This window comes from Melitaea cinxia, chromosome 19, assembly GCF_905220565.1.
Source record: "Melitaea cinxia chromosome 19, ilMelCinx1.1, whole genome shotgun sequence".
NCBI classification, from domain to species: domain Eukaryota; kingdom Metazoa; phylum Arthropoda; class Insecta; order Lepidoptera; family Nymphalidae; genus Melitaea; species Melitaea cinxia.
Genome location: NC_059412.1, coordinates 14,058,679 through 14,076,343, shown reverse-complemented (window position 1 = coordinate 14,076,343; position 17,665 = coordinate 14,058,679).

The window sequence follows — 17,665 nt, the reverse complement described above, 5'->3', positions numbered from 1 at the left end:
GCGTTAGCCCACCAGACACAACACCCGTCTGGTCGGAGGATCCTCCCTTTACGATGGCGGACGAGGAACTGAACACCATGTTCGTCATACACCTCCAAAATATTTTCACACACACACACATTTAAATTTGTTTATCAAACTGTGATGAAACGTGACCTGATGGGGAATCAAGAAGCCTTATGGGGTCCTAAAAGAAAGAACAATTATTTAATAACAATGCTTGTGTCTTTATTATTATTAATAAAGATTTTAGGTTTTAGAGCTAGGATCGGATTTAGATAGAGTCTAGGGTCGCCAGAACATAAAATTCGAAAGTGCTCGCGGCGAGTTCCAACCCATTTGTTGAAAAGGGCATTTGCATAGCTGTGGTAGGGGTAAAAGCATTTGTTAATAATATATTTAAAAATTAGACTTATTGTTTATTACATAAATGTTACACTCTTAACCAAACAAAGGAATTAAATAGTAGAATACTTTCGCCCATGCAAGTGAATTCTACTAAAAATATAATAATGTAGCATTTTACAAAGACGAGAGACTAAATTGCAAATTAAAATCAAATTATCACCTTTTTAAAACATAATACATCAATAACGCTAAGGCTTATAATTAAAACAACCATATGGGTAGAAAAGTTTACATATGGCTGCAAAAGTGAATTTTTATTACAATAAATTAAAAATTCAAAAGCAAAAAATATCAACTTTTCCAGTTTCTATTATTACATTTTTTAAATTACCTTAAAATACATAAATTACGAATAAAACGCGCAAATTACCTCAAATTAAAAGCAAGTATTTACGTAGTAGATATTTTCTGCGCGTTAAATATTTCAGGCAGACGAAATTAAAACCGCCCGAAGCCGGAAACGTTAAGTAGCTTTGACTATCTTTTTTACGTTTTCCTTCAACTGACTTTAGCGTTGAATATTTGTTGTTTTGTCGAGTCAATGTTATTATCGTCGTATTTGAAACTTGAATTTTTTTACGATTAAGAATTGATTGTTTTAAAAAAAAAACGGTATTTTCAGAATTAGTTTAGTACCAACGACTTTGTAGTTTGATAAATATTCCAAAACATTGGAAAACAGATGTTAATTTGGAATAATTCCAGATTAGATTATCATTATTAAATATTCTATTATACTAATGCTTTAGCTAAGTCGCTGAGGTAAGTATCATGAAGACATGCTATCAAAATACATAGCTTTAGTATAACATGTTTGTCACTAAATATTTTAAGAGAAATTTTGGCATAACATAAAAAGAATAAAGTGACATTATTTCCAAATTTTAGTCTTTGCAAATAAGTCTTTTCTGCCAATATTAGCAAATGGATTTTGATTAAATTTGCAACAGTGCGAACAAAAATGACTGGTGCACGTGTGGTCGTACCTTTGATTACGTTTTACAAACCCAGTACTGTTGGTTCGGTTTCGATTCCAATGCATTCTGTCAAAGGGACTCGGAATAACCCATTAATCTAATATTAGCGAGTAGTCGCCTAAAATACCGACGGTTTCTCGGTTCGATTCCTGCTCGGGATTGATATATGTATTTGTACAAATATTTCTTTTCGATTTGTATGTCTGTCTTTGTGGGTCACGCCACCGTGCCTCGGAGAGCACGTTAAGCCGTCAGTCCTGGTTATTATCATAACACTTGATCGCTACTTACAGTAGGGAATATATCCGCCAACTCGGATTAAGCTCGAATCCTTCTCCTACATGGAGAAAAAAGGCCTATGCCCAGAAGTGGGATGATACAGGCTGAATGTGTGCATGCGAAGTACCAACCTACAGCGGAGCATATTTGGTCAACAATTAAGATTTTTCATTTAAAAGATATTATCTAGTTACCATCAATGAGAATTTAGCTTGCAACATATACTTATTTAATCAGTTGTTTCCCCGCGTCCCTCGACTCGCGTTGATTATACGATTTTAACTTAACTACCTTAAGAATTTTTGAATCCTTGAAACTGAAAATGAAAATAAAAATATTTTTCGAATTTATCATAACAAAAAAAAAAAAAAAAACAAATATTTGCTCTTTATAATATTAGTAAAAATAACTTTATTAAAAAGTTATTAAAAACCTAAATACTACAAAATAAAAAGATTTATGCGGATTTTGTAACAAACGTGTCGGTATACATTCCATAATATTAGCAGAAACCATGCCAACTTCTATGGAACCGCAAAAATCGTGTATTTGCCAGAACGTTATATTCATTACGAAGAAAAAAAATACGCGGTTCGAGCACTTATTGCGAGTGGGAAAAGACATAAAATCGCTTGTGTTCGTCATTATCCTTCGCTACTGCAGATTTATTAATGGGATCAAGTTTTCACGAGACATGAAGATCGTGTTTCGCCGCGTCTTACATTAGTTTTATTTTCTGTTCCTCTCTGTCTTTAGATTGTTTGTGTGTGTATGAACGGTGCGAAAGATATGGCTTATGCGTCCACATTAGTGTCGGATTGTGGCTACTATAAAGTTTTATGTACGTCACGAAAAATATAATATCATCGTCTAATAAAACAACGATAGCTGGTCTATCAACTATTCTATATTCAATAAAAAGGACTACAATTTAGTTCTGATTTATGACTCGGAAAAATCTGATAAATCAAGTTAATATCTGAAACTTGATAATTTTTTGGAGTCAACTCTTAAAGAAACGATATAACCGCGCGCGGTATAAAAATAAGGGAGTGTAATCATGTGAAACAAAGAAACAACCTTGATACTGATTATAGTATTCACTGAACCGATACGCATAACAAGCATTTATGTTTAGATTTAAGAGTTTTATTTTAACTAAATTATTAATTAAATAGAACATTTTCATCTTTAAATATTACGGTAAAGTAAACTACAGTCAATGTCAAGACTGACACACACTTTTCTGTTGAACACTTTTCTAAGGAATAGGTATATTTCATCCATATGGAATTTCAGAATAATAAAATAATTTGACGAACTATTTTTGTTTTAATAATAAGGTAAAAGTGAAACTTTTATTCTATCGCCCCGAAGTTTTTCGTTCATCATCGCATGTCACATATGCTTATTAATTTATTTACACGTTAAACTTACAGCTAGTAAAACATATAACATCAAATTACGAGCTATAAGGCCAATTAGTGTTCGCTTATATACAATAGTTTAGTACCTAATTACAAGCTGTTGTACATTATAATGTATGTGATTAAATAAGTACTTCATTAAGTAGTCACAAAATACAATGGTTAAGAGACAAAAAAGCTATCACACAAGGTTTTCTTTAATTTTGGAATACTACTCGTATAAATAATAATTTAATTTTGGAATAATATATGTTCCGCGGTATTTGTGTGTTTTGATTTGTGTATAAATGTTTTATTTACTAAAGTATCAACCACACAATTCTTTTAATTTTTAAATATCACGAAAATTCTTCTCAAGGAAAAAATTCCAGACGGATGTCGGACCCGACACAAACACTTATTTTCAAAGAATAATTTATACAGATTTACATATTGTTTTCTAATGTTTACACGAATTTCACTCATTATAATGAAACAACTTTTTCGGATTTTAACAATAGTTTAGGAGTTATAACAATATATTTATTTACAATTTTTTTTTTCTTTCAATGTCAGGTAGCCTACAGCGGTTTATTAAGTTTTTTAAATGCCCGAATGTTCGGATACTTTACATCGACCATGATGAAGGGAGGACTTATCTTCGAACCGTATAATCAGTACACCTCGATCTACGAGATTGACAGATGAACGAAGCAACAGACACGATTCCTATTAGAGAGCAGAGCCACAATGGAAAATACTTTCAAACGATTGATTTTTTTTTTATTCTTTTCATTTCACAAACGACACGACCCCGACGCTAATTGATTTAGTTGATACTCGGATATGTACTATTTCTATTTTTATAATTTATTATTTGACGAATGATGAAAAATTGTAGAAATTTTCTCATTATAAATTATGGAGGAGGTATATTATATAGTACCTACTCCATATTTTATTCATACAACTAGGTCGTAAGCGTACGCTCACCTGATGGTAAGCGAATATAGACGCCTGCGAAACCAGAAGCATCGCAAGCGCGTGGCAAACTCTACCCCCTATCATCCCCAGGAGCACTGATCCTTACTCACCGCAGGAACACAACAATGCTTGAAAGCAGTATTATTACGCTGTGATCTTCTGTAACGTCTAAGTACTTGACCAGTGGGGCTGCTCCAGATTTTGAGCAGCATATTTCCTGCTGTACGCTACCTCAGTTAAATCAGACAACTTTTATTAGTTATCCTACATTTACAAAATAATAGAACGATAAGAATTTTAAAAATAATCCAATTTCATAAGACAAAAAATGAAACCAACATCCGAAATAACTAACATCACTCAGGTCAAGATCAAAACCCGACCTTCAATTCTAACGAACTCCGAACAAGTCGCATAATTAAATTTACAGACATTTGAATCAGATTTTATTTTCCTTAGCTCTAGACAAAATATCATTACAATTAAAGCGTCTAAAAGCAACATTTTACCAGCGCCTGTTATCAAAGCTAATGTTGAATATGAAATTAGTCTCGGGATAAGTTCATTCAATTATCTTGATCAACAATTACCAAGGTTACCACCTTAAAACAAAGTTATTTTTAAATTTTCTAAGTTTTTTTAAACAGATGAAAACCAATTAATTATTTCTTAAAATAAATCTTCGAAAGAATTAATCGTCTTTCAGTTTCAGGTTTCTGTTTGCGATCTAATTTTTCACAGCAATATCTTGCTCAAAATCTGAAATTTGGAGCAGCCCAATTGAGGAAGTACTTCGACCTTACAGACGATCACAGCTAAATAATGCTGCTCTCTAGCAGTTCCTGTGGTGAGTAAGATGACCAGAGCTTCAGAGAATTGGGGTAGGGTCGGCAGCGCGCTTGCGATGCTTTCAGAGTTGCGGGCGTATAAGCTACAGTAATCGCTTACCATCAGGTTGGCCGTACGCTTGTATGCCGTCCCAGTTGTATACAATAAAATTTTCTTTCTATTTAAAAAAGAAGTAAATAAAGGTACTTGTAAAACTTTTTTTGGGTTCTAGAAAGTACTGAAATAAACCCTAAAATAGCAAACAGTTAAAACAATTGCGGATGAAATTATTAAAAACGGATTTATACGGAACGATATGTGGCATTTAAAAGCGATTTAACTTTTTTTGTCGCTCGTGTCGTTGACCCACATCACTTAATACTCGATTGGCTATACGAGTTTTATTATCGCTTCCGATAGCGATCAATTAATACATTGATACTTTATAGGATCTTTTTATTGATGGACATAATTTTTGTGTTTACTGTTGTATTCTGATTTGGTTTGACTCGAATATATTTGTCGTTGTTTGGGGTTAATTATTTTTATAACGTTTTAATAGCACAATTGATACAAATGTGTTGACTGTTTGTTTGCATTAAATAGGCTCTGAAATTACTGAACTGATTCGAAAAATTATTTCACTGTTGGCTGAAACTACACTACCCCTGGGTAGCATAGGCTAAATTATAAATAAAATTACTTTATATTTTTTTAAATACCCGTTTGAAGCTAGGGCGAGCTGCTAGTGTGTCACAATAATTTAACTAAACACTATGGGTTTGATTAAATAAATAAATAAAATTTGATGCATTTTTTTATTTGACCACGTAATATAGAAGAGATCGTTTTTCAGCGATAAGATCGCTTTTGTCTTCATCTTTCATTTTATGTTATTATTTTGTTTCTTCTAATGGTGTACAATAAATAGTATTATCTATATAAATAAAAATGAATGTTGCTAAACGCATAACTCGAGAATGGCTCGAACGATTCGTCAAATTTATTTTTTGTATGTTTCTTCCACGTAAGGTAATAAAAAAAAATTAGAAAAAAAAAATCACTTTTGACAGAACGAAGTCTATCCGGGCAGCTACTTAATAATATAAATAACGAATTGATTCAAACATTGAAAAATATATGAAATCGAATTTAATTTCTTATTTTATGCCAAATAAAAACATTGTAAAAAGCAATTTACCTACAGATTATTTTTATGTAAATGTGAAAAGTGCCAGCCGTTCCAGACACAAGCAAAGAAAGTCCTAAATAACTCGATTCACTAATACCTTAGCAGAAAATCTGATTACCTTAGAAAATAAGACTTCGAAAGCAACTGTCGAATTTTTTCGAAACGAATTTCCAGTAATATACCAGCTGAATGCTTCGAATAAAATTTTACGAACTAAAAGAGACACACGATCGGCCATTCGGTACAAACTTGGGAGATTCTAACGCACCTAGAAAATATAATTTAGAGTTAAAATGCTTTTCTTAGACCAAGGCCAAAATGATAAGACTAATGGTAGTTTCACACTGGCGAGGCGCGGATGGGCTTGAAATTTGTAAAGCGAAATTAAAATTAAAATTTATTGCTTTATAAAATGGTTGCAAAAGTCTGGCAACAGCCGGTGGCCTCTCGCGTTGCATCCTCGGCTCTCAGTGTACATATAGCGAACTATACTACCTCCTGGTGTAACGCTTTCTCCTTAATTTCATTTATGACGAAAAATTAGTCAAGTAAATACGCATTATCAAAGATTACTCCAAAAGTTGTAATCAAATCTCGATGAAATTTAAATGTTAAATGTGACCACATGATAAACATCGGCTTTCGATTAAATCTCTCCTCCTCGATTTCTCTGGGATCCTATCATCAGATCCTGGTTTGCTTATCATGGTGCCACACCAGGGACATCTCCTTACCAACAAAAAAGTATTATCAAAATCGGTAAAAATTATCATAATAAGTCATGAGAATACCGTATACACGTAACGTCAGTTAAAAAAACCTTACAAGGCTGGGTGACAGGGTCTATCAATTACTGTCAGTATAGTCAAGTTATCGATATATGATTTTATATAAGAGTTCGTTTATTATAGCTCTATATACGTCGGCAAACAAGCGTACGGCTCACCTGATGGTAAGCGATTACCGTAGCTTATAGACGCTTGCAACACCAAAAGCATCGCAAGTGCGTTGCCGACCCAAAAACTACTGATCTAATCACCGAATAATGCTCAAAAAATACTATCATTTTGCGTTTGAAGGTGTTTATAAATAAACTAGGTCATGGAATAACTGTAAATACGTGTGCAATTGCGGATGACGTCTATATACGACAAAGTGTACTAACATGGCACTACGCGGTTGTGTCTGCAACACAACGATTGTTGATTTTTAACCGCACTCAACCGCATTCTGTGTGTAGCGCTCGAAATTGGATATAAAGTCAAAGTTTATAAATATATGTCCACGCAAGAGTAATTCTTAAGATTTTACGACAATTTGGCGACTTTCGTACAAATGTTTGAGTTAAATAACAATTATGGCTGATGAATCTACAACATTGTTCGAAATTGTCTAAGGCCATATAACAATAATACTAAAAGAAACTTTCTCATGATCAGAACTTAGAACATTCATATCCGTAACCTGAGAAGCCAAAAGTTGTAGTTTATCAGCTGACATGAAACAGGTCGAAAATACCTATTTCACATCATGCTGATAAACCCTATCAGAAACTTATGTGTAAGACAAATTATATCAATAATATAATAGGTGTCATCGGTCCTTAATATTTAAATATAGAATAAATATATTTGACAATAATCTATAACGATATCACCACTTTGACCTTATTGCTCTCTTACCGTTTTCCCTGATCGGAATATTAAGTGTAGTCTTGTATCATTTTACATTAGTCATCTTTAAAAAGGTCAAGACCGAAAGCATTCAAAATAGGGTATAATTTTTAAGTATATACTCTGCTTTTCTGGGAAAAAAATACTGTCCCGACAGAAAATATGTTGCTACATTAGTATTTTGATCTTCTAAGATACTTATCATTCGTGTCCGTTAAAGGTTCCTTTGTAAAAATCTAACTCTTTTCTTACGTCATTGCTTTTAAGATATTACTGATTCATTGGCGCTATTGATACTAAATACTCTTTCCTCTTTCGAGTTTTGGGTTCCATTTCAATGTCTGAGTGGAAATCTGGAAATACATGTGTAATAAATGTATGTGTATCAAACGATTGTTAGCTAAAACATAAGCATTAAGTTACATTTGGAACAGACGACCGTGTGATATGCTATATATTATTTACATAACTATTTTTTTTTACTTTAATCATAAAAAGTACAGGGGAAATTTATTTCATATCGAGAACAGAACATATTAATAAAAGTATCAATGTAATAATCAAAAAAAAAAAAAAAAAATAAGTCGCTCACTCTTGCGGAGAAAAGTCAAGACATCCCACTGTGTTTTATAATATCACTACACGATCAAAAAATCATATCCGCTGAACTACGGTTATTCCGTGGCCAATACTACAAGTACTTTAAAATAAAAACACTACACACAAATATATACTCTATCAACAGTAACAAAGTCTCAAAATTGCTTGATAGTATTTTCGTATGACTGCTGGGAGATAGAATATCTATTACATTTTCTAAAGCATTATGTTTGGTCCGCGGAGTTCGATGGATAATGTCGATGTCTTTGTTCGAGAAAATACCTTTTGAATTACATTTTATTGGCGTGTTCTCTATTTTTATAAATGTTACGAGATAAATATGTCTCTGAATCTATTGCCATATAGTTTATTTTTATTTTCGTACAACTAGGTCAGCAACCATGACCTGATGATAAGCGATTACCGTAGTAAATTATAGACGCCTGCGACTTTAACCATTAATCGTCCCTAGTAGCTCTGGTTACCTTACTCACCTCAGAAACCCTTGTTTGAAAGCAGCATTTTTAGCTGTGATGTGATCTGTGTGTTAAGGTTAAGGTACTTCCCCGGTTTGACTGCTCCAGATTTTGAGCAGGATATGTCTGATGTCCCCTACCTTAGTGTAAGGTTTACAATTCGAATGTGTTTCAACTAGGTGAGTATTTAACGTTATTTCTATGTTAATAATTATTCTTGATGATTTCTTTAATTTATGTCAAAATAGTCATAACTTTGACGACAAATAATATAATTAAATATCATTTTAGAATTACTGTAGTCATCGTGCTATTACCACCCACCGACCACTGTTAAGAGCCATTTCACAATTTTACGCTCTGCAAGTTTAGGTAAATTTGGTCGCATCGCGCGAGTCGTACGAGCCGCGCGATCTTTGTGCTAGTACGTATAGTGTGACAACCAAAAGACCATCGTGATCATTTTCTGATGTATAATAAAAATTATAACTATGGTATAAAATGTTTTTTACATAATTAATTTGTTAAAAATTTCAAGTATGTTATATAACAACAGTCAATAAATTTAAAATAAAATTAAAAAAATCAATTTTATGAAACAATTTTTTTAAATTGATTTAGTTTTTTCAGTTTACGAATGAATCTAATATTTACGATATGAATAAAAAAAGCATTTAATGACATCGACACCGACAAACATATTAATTAACAAATAACAAGACAAACAGATTGAAATGCCTATTTGTATTGATAGTGTGAGAAAAGAAAATTAAATTATACATTTGTTTACAGAAATTATCATTATATTATTTTACAGTCATTTTCGTAATATGTTTATTTTATTATGAAAGTATCAAATGCGTTTTATCCACTATAACAACAGGCGCTTGGCGCGTGTGAGCGAAAGAGACGGCTGCGCAGAATTTGGCGTGGACCTTACCTCTAAGAGCGCTAGCGCTCGACTGATTTACCGGGCTTGATGCGTGGCAATATACACTATCTTTTTATTATTTAATATAAAATGTATTAAAAATAATTACATCTTTTAATTATTTTTTTTTGTATTCCTTAATGATGTAAGTTTACTTTGATGAAGATAGTTCGTTAAAATTTCTTAGTTTTCTAAGAGAAATATCGCTTTTAAAATTGTACTTATTTGGAAAATATTCATAACTTTAAATTTTTTTTATCGTTTAATAGAGATACAAATGGAATAAAAATCTATGATAGTGGACAACAAAATTATATTCCACATATTATGATATTTATTTAAAATGGTTTCAACGTAGAGGTTATTGAAAAGTAGGACTTCAAAGTATACATTGCGACCGTTTACCCAGGGAGGAGGCTGATGAAAAGGTTAATAATTTTATACACATAATATAAATCAAAATTCTGATCAGACTATGGACTACAACAAAGGTTGCTCTATTATATTTCAAGAATATAAATTACATTATTGCATCCAACACTGAGATTAACGACGTCAAAATATTACAATTTCGCGGATTGTTACCGATTTTTGTGAAATGGCTCTTAAGACCTCTTCTGTCTCCGCCACAAGTATTTCAAATTGTTATATGTAAACCTAATAAATATTTAACGTACATTTATAGCCGAATTTTATTAGTAAGTAAAGAAGTTAAGTAGAATATAGTCAAAATAATCTTTTACCTCGAATATCATTAGATTTGAACCAAAACCAATTCATCTAATTTTATTTATAAATATAATACAATTTTTAAAATATGCCTATTATTTTATCAGCCCATCACTCAGTGATAACACTCTCCTGGCGAAAGAATTTTTAAAATCGGTCCAGTAATTTTTGAGTTAATCTCTTAAAATTTTCCTCTTAATATAGAGGAATAGTTAGTATAGATTCAAATATGACATACCCTGCATGTCGAAATACCTTCGACGTTCTCAAAAGCATTTTATTTTCTATGGAAACTTGTAACCATACTTTGATGTGGCGCGTTTGAGAGGAACGCGTTTTAACCTCATTAAACCCGTTTGATTATTTAATGCGTTTGAAATATAAGCTGCGCTCGAAAGCTATTTTGAAGTTTTGATTGATGTTCAAGAATGTATTTAACGGAATAGTCTTTTGGTCTTGTATTGTTAAACAAAACTCCTTTTCGTCAATGTGCATATCAGGAATTATATAGCTAAAATTTTCAAATTTGGAACAGCCAGACTGGGGAAGTACCTGAACCTTACAGAAGAACACGGCTAAATATTACAGCTTTCGACTAGTATTGTGTTACTAGTTTTAATTTTTAACAAGGTGGCCAGAGCTCCTGGTAAAGATCGGAAGAAGGATCGGCAACGCATCAAGGATTCAGATGATGCAAGTCTTTAGATTAAGAGCCGTCGAATTATCTAAGCTCAAAATTTGATCGTTTATCGACATAATTTCGTTACAAAAAAAAGCAAAAAATAACCCTAACCTATCTAACTTCAAAATGACGGCTCTTAATCTAAAGTATAGCCAAAAGTTTTCCATCAGCGGACCGTACGTTTGCTTACGACAAATATAACAAGCGTATACATGCGTTGAGGACAAACACATACAAACGACAAATGTCATAAATATCACGTTCAGAATTTTTTCCGTATTTGGAGACTTTCGTCGTGATTTTATTTAACGCAGAAAATGGGATTAAGTTCAAGTTTAAGCCCACAAAAACTTAATTCTATTATCGGATTTTTATACTCGATCATTGGTTAACTTTATACAAAAATACAAATTGATACTACAATGTAAATATCAAATGAAATTAATAATAGATTAGTAAACAATTTCCCAATCAGATTAAAATTTATATTCAATTGCTCATTAATTTCGTTTGAGTGAGTCAAAAACTAGGAGCGTGGCAGCCGGCAGACTAATTATTGTAAAATTCAATCTGACAGTTTAACTACTGGCTTACTGGCCATTCAAGTTATGACTGTCGCATTCAATATTTAACGAGATATAAGCATTATTAATATTTTTTGATGCGATCTCAAAAAAAAAGAGCAAGCTAAGACTGAAATTTTTCATGCCCATTTCTTGAGCATATAACTATTAAAATGAAACCAACTATCCTCCACGTCGCGATAAAATCCGAAAAATTGTTACATTATAATCAGTGAAATTTGCGTAAACATTAGAAAACATATAAATCCTTATTTAAGTGATATGGATTATTAAATTTTAGTACCGATATAATTATCTATACTAATATTATACAGTTGAAAAGTTTATTTATTTAAACGCGTGTATCGAAGGAATTAGTTTTTTTTTTTTAATAAGTGTTACAACACTGTTGGGTTTTATTTCGAAATGAATGATGGTGAGACAATACTGTGAATGAGCCTATATGATACGCTCCGGCCAGTTTTTGGAAAGTTTGATGTTGTAAAAGTAGTAGTCGATTAATTTATTGAGTCGAAAATTATATGGTAGCCCCGATGGAGAATTCGATGGAGCGCTGCATGGGTACAGGGGGTAGAACTTGCGATTGGATACAATTGTTCATCCCCGGAATTAGTATTTGAATTGAATAATTTAGTTTTTTGTATTGTATAGTTAATTTACCAAGGAAGGTAATATGGGCTTTTTTTCGAAATCGTGAGGCATATTTAGAACGAAATATAAAATATTAAAAAATGAATAGGTTATTAATAAATATATATTAGTAATATAGACATTAATTAATGATATATGTTAAGCTCGCTTTTTGTTAAATATATAATCAAATAACTGTAACGAAATTAAATAAAATTAAACTAATAGGCGTATAGGTAAGTGTGGTGTATGGACGGATTTACATTTCAATATTAAAATGGTATTTAAAAACTAACTAATCATATTTTTCAACGTGAATAAATTTAAAACTATTTGATCAAACATATTATTGGCAAGTTATTGCAAAACATTATGTTTATTACAAAATATTATTTAATAGTACCTGGGTGACCGAGCTAAGCTCGGTATTTTTAGTAAATCGTGAAGGATTGGTAGTAGAAGAGAGAGTTAAAATGATTCGCTGCCGGTTTGGATGAAGTCTTTTTTAACCGACTTCAAAAAAGGAGGAGGTTACTCAATTCGGCTGAAGGAAACAAAATATATGTATACTGCACCTTCGGTGCAACAAAGTCACAATTCAGGACACTTTTTTTGTTATGTCTTTTATTAGGACTTTTTGATAATCAATACATATAATAAAATGGTAGGAAAGTCAAAACTGTACATTGAATATTTTTTTAAAAGAATACTTGGGGTGTGATCTACAATCGATACCGAAGCCAAAAATATAGTTTATAGAATTTTTGTCTGTTTGTCTGTTTGTCTGTATGTATGTCCGGGATAAACTCAAAAAGTACTGCATGGATTTACTTCAAATTTGGCACGAATATTATTAAGAAGTCGGGTCAACATATAGGCTACAAATTATCACGCTATCACCTACGGGGAACGAGCAGTGAACCTTTATTTCTTCAACGCATTCTGTAAGAACGTGTAATCTAACGACGCATATTTGAATGTTGTTATTATTATGTTAATAATCATGCTATAAGCTAGCTTCACACTATAAATAAAGACATTCTGTAGTATATTTAGTATTAGTATTGCACCCGTGCGAAGCCGGGGCGGGTCGCTAGTTTAATATAAGATTTTTAAGCTATAGCAAAGAAAGTAAACTATTAATTTTATAAAGATTTCAAACCTACCATAAATAGTAATCCAGAAATGAGGAAGTAAAAGCGAAAAAAAAAAAATTAAAAGTCCTCTCCTGTAAAATTAAGAAATGAGCTGTTTAAAACAAAGTCGCTTTCTCTGTCCCTATGTCCCTATGTATGCTTAAATCTTTAAAACTACGCAACGGATTTTGATGCGGTTTTTTTTTATTAGATAAGGTGATTGAAGAGGAAGGTAATGAAAGTGATGATTATGATCGTTTAGAAAATTTTATATCGAAGTACATAATGAAAAACAAAATCAATAAAACGAAAATACTTAATCCACCTCGAAAGGACTGGATAAATAAAAATATAATTGATTCAATAAATGTGCGCAATAGCCTGTGGCAGCAAATGAAAGCCTTACCTGGGAATCAAATCATACATAAAGAATTTGACACAGAACGAGACAGAGTAGCGAAACTCATTAAAACGCATAAAAAAGAATATTATAATAATCTATTCGATAAGACAAATAACAATCCAAAGAAGATGTGGGAAGTAATAAATAAATTAGCTTTAAATAAGATTAAGGATAGCTTTGATCCTCCCAAACTGATGTCAGATTCAGGAATTATTTCCGACGGTAACGAAATATGTGATCTTTTTAATACTTTTTTCTCGTCAATTGGCACGGAGCTAGCTTCTAAAATACCGCAACCATACCATGAAAGTACAGAGAACATTTTCATGTATGAAGATAGTTACACACATAACATTACATTATCAAACTTTACACCTAGTAGTACAGATGAAGTTTCTAAAATTATTGATAAACTAGACTGTAATACAAGCACGGGATTGGATGGAATTAGCACAAAAGCAATCAAATGTCTTAAAAGTATATTACTTGTAAGACTCACAAATTGTATAAATGTATGTCTTGCACAAGGAGTTTATCCCGATACACTCAAGATCGCAAAGGTCAGTCCTATATTTAAATCTGGAAGTCGATCCAATCCAAGTAATTACAGGCCAATATCTGTTTTGCCAGTGATGTCGAAAATATTTGAGCGTATTTTATATAATCGTTTAAATGCGTACTTGTCTGAAAAACAGTTTTTAAGCAAACGTCAATATGGATTCCGCCCAAAGTCGAGTACTCTCTCAGCTGTTGTAGACTTAATTACTAAAATTAAAACTAACATTGATAAAAAGAACATTGCATTGGGTATCTTTATTGACTTAAAAAAGGCCTTTGACACAGGAAGTCATCAAAAGCTCTTATCCAAATTATGTAACATTGGCGTAACCGGTACTGCGTTAGCGATGTTTAAGTCATATCTAACAAATAGACAGCAAGTAGTTAAAATTAATAACTTTTCTAGTGCTTCCCAAAATGTCATATACGGTGTCCCTCAAGGATCTATTTTGGGACCTTTATTATTTTTAATTTATATAAACAACATAGAAAAGATAGGATTGACTGGCCACCTTACACTATATGCAGACGACACTTGTCTTTTTTACTTCCATCAATCTATTCATGAAATTATAATCAATGCACAAAATGATCTCAATTTGATAAATGAATGGCTAAAACACAATTTATTAACAATCAATACAGCTAAAACTTCATTTATTATTTTCTCTGCTAAAAATAAAAAGATACCTGACTTCACCCCGCTGACGATAAACAATGATATACTACAGCGCTCTCATCATGAAAAATACCTTGGCTTATGGTTAGACGACAAACTAAATTTCAAGATACATATTAACCATATTAAAACAAAGTTAAAATCAATATTAGGAGCAATCAACAGGATCTCCACTTGTCTACCAAAAAGAATCCGAAACATTTTGTATAATTCATTAGTAAAATCACATTTAGAATATCTAATACAGGTTTGGGGATCCGCTACTACTTCAAATTTAAATACTTTACAAAGAATACAAAATAGGATAATCAAAATTCTATATAACTATCACTATTTTACTCCAACGACACAACTTTATAATAACACAAAAATAATGAATATATCACAACTTTACATATACAATACATGCATTCTAATCAAAAAAATTAAATCAGGTTCCGTGCAGTCGGAAATGAGTATTTATGAGAGATCGCATATTTCGAATTTAAGAAACAAATATAAACTACATATTGATAATGTAAGAACTAATTATGGTAAAAAAACAATTCTGTTTGAAGGAGTACAGCTGTTTAATAAACTACCAGATGTAATAAAACTATGTGATAATATAAACATATTTAAAACCAAACTAAAAAATCATATTATATCCTCACTATAGTAAATAAGAAAGCCTTCCAACGGCCCAGATGTTAAAACTGTATTCTTGCAAATGTATAAAAATGTCATTGTATCTCATTTTAAGTGAATGTTAAATTCTTATGAGAAATAAAGTTCTTTAAACCTAACCTAGGTTTATATGTATAATAACATCCATTAAATAGTGGAGAAATACTGTTATTTTTGAGGTTTCTAATGTGATGTCGTAAATAATTACATTTTTTCCGCTTACATTGCAAACGCAGCCTGAACCCTACGAGATTTATTAAAATAATGTACTAAGTATTATACACATTGAAAAGTTCTACAGAAAACTCCGCTACAGTATATGTCTATCTCTTATGGATATCCCACAATAACATTTTTTTGTCATTTACTTTTTACGACAAATAATGGCTAATTTTCAAAGCGATTTTAACCAATACAGCATTAATCCTTATCTAATTAAAATACCTTAAATACATTGTTGATTTAATATAGATCTCTATGGCCCTTTACAGCATATGATTTAAATGAATATTTTTGAAGATATTATAGATTTAAAAATAAAAATTGCGATACGTAGCGTTTGCGGCAGTTACGGCCGGCTTTTACTCTAAAGTTAACGCGTGCGGGCCACGGGCAGTAATGAATAAATCAAAACTACTGGATCGATTTTAATCATTTTTCAGTGAATGACATAGGCTATAATTATATTTTATACCCGTGCGAAGCCGGAGCGGGTCGCTAGTATATAATTTAATGTATGTTCGGGGATAACTTTGTCGTTTATGAAAAGATTTTGATAATTCTTTTTTTGTTGGAAAGGAGATATCCCTGGTGTGGTAGCATGATAAGGAAACCAAGATCTGATGATGGGATCCTAGAGAAATCGAGGGAAACTCTCGAAAATCCGCATAACTTTACATTAACTACATAATACTTAACATACTACTGACTGTACTGATTTTGATGATTTTTAACTTATTCGAAAGCCGATGTTTATCATGTGATCATATTTCATCGAGATCTGATTACAACTTTTGGAGTAATCTTTGATAATGCGTATTTCTTGACTGTTTTTTCGTGTACCTACATTGTATGACTTGTCGATGTAATTGAAGTCGATATTCCCTACTAAGCGAGTAACGATCGCTATCAGGTGTACATGATAACAACCGGGGCCGACGGCTTAACGTGCTCTCCGAGGCACGGTGGGGAGACCCACAAGGACTGCACAAATACCTAGACCACGGCATACACCTGTATGGCCAATACAAATGTTTGTCACGTGCGGGGATCGAACCCGCAACCGCCAGCGCAACAGGTACAATCCATGGCGCAACCGTTGCGCCAACGCGTCATCATCATCATTACAGCCTATACAGTCCACTGCTGGACATAGGCCTCCACAAGTTCACGCCAAAAATAACGTGAACTCATGTGTTTTGCCCATAGTCACCACGCTGGGCAGGCGGGTTGGTGACCGCAGTACTGGCTTTGTCGCACCGAAGACGCTGCTGCCCGTCTTCGGCCTGTGTATTTCAAAGCCAGCAGTTGGATGATTATCCCGCCATCGGTCGGCTTCTTAAGTTCCACGGTGGTTGTGGAACCTTGTTATCCCTTAGTCGCCTCTTACGACACCCACGGGAAGAGAGGGGGTGGCTAAATTCTTTAGTGCCGTAGCCACACAGCACAAGCGCCAACGCGTGTCACACACAATTACAAGATCGAGAGTAATTGCTTCTCAAAACTGATAGGCGCTCCAACAAATCGTGTTTTTTTGAAAATCATATTTACGAATTACATATTTATAAAATATGAATAATATTTTTTTTACCGACAATAATAAAAAATATAAATAAAAATAAAAA